Raw genomic sequence first — 6,000 nt, forward strand, 5'->3', positions numbered from 1 at the left:
GTTCATAAGAAACAAACTGTGCATCACTTATCCATTTACTTGAAGTGTTTGATAGACAGGAATTTTTCAGACTCAAATATTCTCAGTCTGAACATTTTTCAGACTCACAAAGAAAGGTACGTCCTTTATTCAAATTTTGGCGGGTATATTTTTGGCATTTTTGGCAGGATATTTTCATAATCGTTACTTTAGGAAGCAAATCAGGTACGTATTCTAATTTATCTGATTAATTGTGCTTAATATATTATCATGAGTGTTTGTGCTTCATCAAGTATATTTCCTTCCTACATTTTTGGAATCTCTTTTTATATTTTCTAAAAATAAGTTTTCCTTCCAAAACCTATCCTCCTCCTTTATAAACCCGTCCTTTTCTTTTCAAAATCCTATCGTACGAACTTTTTCTCTCCAAAACCTCTCGATACTCAGAATCGCCTTCTTCTCTTCTTTCTCCAAAAATCTAATCTTTTCACTCCAAAAGTGATCAAAATGCCGTTCAAGATGGTGGCCCGTCAAAGATCTTCACGTATTCTCGACCAAGACTCCAAGTCTACAGCACCGGCGGAGTATATGGAGATTTCAAACATAGAGTCGGACCATCATGAAGACCCTTCTAAAGCGACACCACCTCAGCGATCGTCGCCACCCAAATCGTCCGGTAAAACTGATTTTCGCTTCCGAAGCATCAAACTTGTGTGGGAAGTTTATCAAAGGTTGAAAAGGAATAATGCTTCTGCGTCGATCCTTCATGAATGTCTGAAAGACAACGGTTTTCAATCTGAAGCACATCTTGTGGAAAATTATTCTCTTTTTTGCACTAAATCTGATCAAGTTCCAGCTAGCTCTACCCCAAAAGAGCATTCTTCCAGAAAGGGCAAGGAGAAAGTCGGAGAATCATCTACTCCTTCTGAAAAGAAATCTGTTCCTATAAGCCCTAAGTCCACAAGTGCCTCAAAATTTGTTGTTCGTGATGATGATGCTCGATTTTTTGATATTTTTGAAATGAAGGTGAGAATAGCATCTAGTGTGCCAGGTACAGGAGGATTGTTCAGAAGTACTGAGCATAATGTCTGTTATAAGTTGTTACTTGCTCGAGGGGTCATGAACCATAGGACTGTGGATTTCGACTACCTAGAAAAGGCTGGTATTTCAGTAGAGCACTTGTTTGCAAAATTGGGCATTCTTGAATTTTGTTTACAATCTGCAAATGTCTATGCTGAACTCACTGCATACTTTTACTCTAATCTTTCCATTTTGTCACCCAACTAGATTCAATTCACTGTTGGTGACAAAAAGTTTGATTTAAAAGCGAAGGAGTTGGCATTGATTATTGGAGTAAAACATTTCAATTTCTCTCCACTGGATGTGAGCATAGAAGATGCTTCCAAGGTGGTCTCTGAAAATCCAAACTTTGCTCAAGGATCCAAGCGCCATCTTTCCTACTCTGACTTGTCCAGACGGTCTGTGATCTTGCATAAGATCATAATCAACTGTTTGAAGCCCAAGGCAGTCTCAAAAACTGACCTGTCAAAATCAGAAATCAAGCTCATTTGGGCTATCTTGAAAGGTCACTCCTTCTCTCTCCCTCATATCATTATCTTCCATATGTATAGAGCATTTCAGAATGACAAGGGCCAGTTACCATATGGTACTCTAATCTCTCGCATCTTCATGTTCTTAAAAATATCTATTCCTGATGATATGCGCAAGAACGTTGTTCCCTGTATGTATATTGGAGAAAGAATGCTCTCCAAAATGAAGCATTTTGAAGATGTAAAGGAAAGAGTAAGAGGAAAAGAGGCTCAACAGTCGGAGGCAAAATCTATTGGAAAGAAAATTGAGAAAGAAAAAGGGCAAAGGAAAAGATCTAGTCCAGCCAGCAAGCAAACTGACTCTCCTACTCCAATCAAAGTGTACAGAAAGAAAAGAAAAATTCTTCTGCATGATGAAAGTGATGAAGCAGAAGCAGAGCACTTTGAAACAGGACACACTGAAGAACCAGAACATGTTCCTGAACCAGTTCCCATAGTTTCAGAACCAATTCATAAAGCACATGTTTCTGAAGATCAAGCACCTGTTCAGGGGGAGAATCAACCAGAATCAGCCACAGGGTATGATTAGTCTGAGCCAGCAAATGTCCAAGCACAGCCTTCTGACAATCAGAACATCCTCTCTATTCTGCTCGAGATCAAAGAAAAGCAAGCTGTACTAGAACAAGATATGAAGAATCTACAGAGAATTGTTGAGGAAAACAGCAAGACTCAACGACTTCAAGCAGCAACAGATAAAGCAGAACTTGGGGAAACCATTGCTATGTGCTCATCCAACATGAATAAAGCTATAGGTCAATGCAGTTCGAAAATTGAGGAGGCTATCTCAATATTGGAAAATTTTCAACTGATTCGTACCCCTTCTAAAAAATAGTCTGTTTTTTAACATTTCTCTCCAAATCATCTATTTTTCCATTGATCTGTAATATTTCTAACAATTCTTGTTAGACTGTTTGATTGCTTAATATCAATGATTTATTCTCTCTATCATTATTATTTTTGCTGATGACAAAAAGGGGGAGAAATTATATGCAGATTTGCAGGTTATATACAAAGGAAGAAAAAGACACAGATATCAACAGAGTTTGCTCTTTCAATCTGTGCTTCATGAGCTTAATATGTTTATTTACTTTCAAATCAATTTCAAATTAATTCAATCTGCAGGAAAGTTTTGTCACCATAAAAAAGGGGGAGATTGTTGAGAAAAACTCCTATTGATTTTGAAGTTGACAAAACCTTCCATGTTATTGTAAATCTGATACTTATTCTGAACTAATTTATTCCAGGTATGTATATTCTGGAAGCTCAGAAGGAAGTTTTTCAGACTTTACAAGCTGGTAAATACATTATTGAAGACCCACATAATCTAAGTTCTGAGACTCAGACGCTGAAATTATTCAGACGAAGACGGAGGAATTTTCAGAAGCAGATGCAGAAGCTGAAATTTTTCAGAAGCAGACGCAGACACAGAAATTCTTCAGATGCATAATTCAGAACGAAACATAACAGCTAGTGATTTGGTATGGATTTTACAGAAGGAAAGCTTTGATCTCAATCAAATTGATTGACAATCAAAGATTACGACAAGCATGCATTACAACGGATAAAGCTCTACTTATGGAAACCAAGATTTTGATTGTATGGGCGACCAGAATCAGCGGGATTCAGAATCTGTCATCCAACGGCTACTCAATCCTTTCTATACAAATCTGTCCAACGTGAAGATTGGAAGATGATCCTCTGAAAACTGTCCAACGGCTAGTTTGGAAGTGGAGGAGTATTTAAGGAGATCAACGAGCAGCAGAAGGAAGAACAGAATCAAGAATCATCAAGTCCAAAGTCTGAGGATACTCCGATCATTTGTCTTGTCTTTCTAAGCCAAACATTAAGATCTTGAGGGACACTTTGTAAGAGTGATTGTGTAAGATAGAGAGTCCTATCATACACAAGAGTGCTAACACTCAGAAGTTGTAATTCGTCTTGATTACATAGTGAAATCCAAACAGAGGTGTCGGCGTGGGAGAGTGGACGTAGGCTTGCTATAAGCCGAACCACTATAAACTTGTGTTCTGATTCTCTATCCCTCATCTCTTACTTTACATTCTGCACATCAAGAGCACAGTCTATACAATCTGTCTTGAATCTGAATTTTATTCAGACTCTTCTGTGATTTGTTTTGTTTCCGCATAAATTATCAAAAATTGTTTAAGATCACCTATTCACCCCCCTCTAGGTGATCCTTGCTAGCTACATCACATTCTAGTGATTGTGTCTGTTCACGGGACACATTGTTTTGTTGTTCTTATACAAAGATATTTCTTCATTCATAAAAGCTATTCCAATTTTCAAATATTTATGTTGAGTGGATTTGAGAGATTAAGTTGTATCCTATCGTTTTAGGAAAATAATTTCATAGCTGAACAATTCTGCTTTCTATACTTTTTTTCTTGGGGGGTTTCTCCCTCCAATCTCCAATATAGTAGCTTCTACATTATCCTGTTAATATTAGGTGAGAAATCTAAAATGAAAATCAACGAGAACACTAGAAGTAAAAATCACAATGATGAATGAAAAGAGCCTTATGTTGCAAGAGCTGTCAATCTCTCGATCTTTGCATATCCAAAAATCAGTTTGTGATTTCTTCCCACCGTCGCAAGTTCGGCCTAGCCCTTTGCTTCCAGCACATATAGATTTAATGACAAATTCTCAATGAGGTCATTACTAAATTAATCTTTTTTAGATTACAAATTAAGATGGCGCATAAAAAAATTACTAGATGACAATAACAACATCTTGGTCTGTTCAAAAGGAATTATACAGATATGACCTGTCTTTTACCAAGTTCGCCTGTCGTGGTCAAATGGCAAAACAAAACCTATAAATACCCATGAGTTATGTGGATCAACCTAAAACTACACCATCTTTAGTTCTCGACATTACACTTATAGCATCTTCTTGGTTTTTTCATTTTTATTAGAATATAAGCTATGAGTTCATTAGAAATCCTAAAATTTATCACGAAAGTACAATTGAGTTCTAAAATTTTTAAAAAATCCAATTAAGTCCTAAAATCTGTCACAAAAGTGCAATTAAGTACTAAAACTTTTAAAAAGTAAAATTAAGCCTTAAAATTTATCAAATTTATCCAATCAAGTCCTTCTGTTGACTGCACTTTTTAAGAGTTTTAGAATTCAATTGCACTTTTATGACAAGTTTTAAAACTTGATTACATTTTTTTAAAATTTTAGGACTTAAGTTCATTTTTATAACAAGTTTTATGACTTTTAATGCACTTATCACTTATTTAAATGTGCAAGTTCAATCTCTCTCACAAGTAGTATCACTCTCTCTCTCTCTCTCTCTCTCTCTCTCTCTCTCTCTCTCTCTCTCTCTCTCTCTCTCTCTCTCTCTAATTATCCATCAATAACATATTTTTGTATGTCCGCAAACCTTGACGAGACACAACACAATTCATTATAGTGCGTCATACGAGCATATGATTTCATCATTCTTGTGGGTAATTGGTGTAAGAAGATTTTATTGAATAAGAGTTATTTCTAATCCACGACCTCTCCTTCAATCTCGACTGATGAAATCATGTTCGTTTCACCATCGCCATCAAGCATGTAAACCCGCATGTGTGAGTTTCCTCCCTTCTGGGTGAAGTGAAGTGGTTAAGCCTAAATATTATTTTCTTCGAGTGCTCCTTCATATCGATACAACACTACGCAATATGTTGAAAGGATGCGGGAATTGGGCATGAGACCGGGGGCAAGCCCCTTACATCATTCACTTTCCTCGCAATAGTATCCATAAAATAAGGTTGCGATAGATGAAGGCACGGGTTTATCCATGTTCTCTCCGGACCTCTCCTCGCCACTTTTGCGGTTCTCGTGGCTGCAGGTGCCCGACTCGAGCGAAGATGGAGTTGCACGTCGGCACTATTGATATCACCTCCCTTGAAATTTCCTACATGAGATGTCAATGGCGTGGTCAAAATTGAACTCTAAGTACCGTCCACTGTTTTTGTTCTTCTAATCACGTGGCAGGTAAAATTCTAAACATGGAAAGTACAAGTTAATGAGAGCTTTTCTCAACCCAAGAAAGCAAAGAGAAAAATGTCATTATCATTATTATAAATGATATAACGCAACATATTATTATTTATTAATATTAGATTCTCCGGCCAGGAAGCATAGACTGATTGCTCTATGTGAACTGGAACCGACCGCCCGCCGACTTCGTAGCCGGTGATGAAATGTTGAACGGTCAACGTAAGAACCACGTTGGGCAAAGAGAACGAAGATAAAGAGACGTTAGAGCCACATGTTCGATTCTTTAACGTCTTTAACACACTTTTTCCTTGAAGAAAAAGGAGGTTAAAGAAGCCAAATTGCAATTCGACCTTCCTAACTGCGATGACTTGGACCAAAAAGTCATATGAAAATCAAAG

Source organism: Syzygium oleosum, unplaced genomic scaffold (genome assembly GCF_021117445.2).
Source record: "Syzygium oleosum isolate NSW1041296 unplaced genomic scaffold, Sole_v2.1 Sole_v2.04, whole genome shotgun sequence".
Classification (NCBI taxonomy): domain Eukaryota; kingdom Viridiplantae; phylum Streptophyta; class Magnoliopsida; order Myrtales; family Myrtaceae; genus Syzygium; species Syzygium oleosum.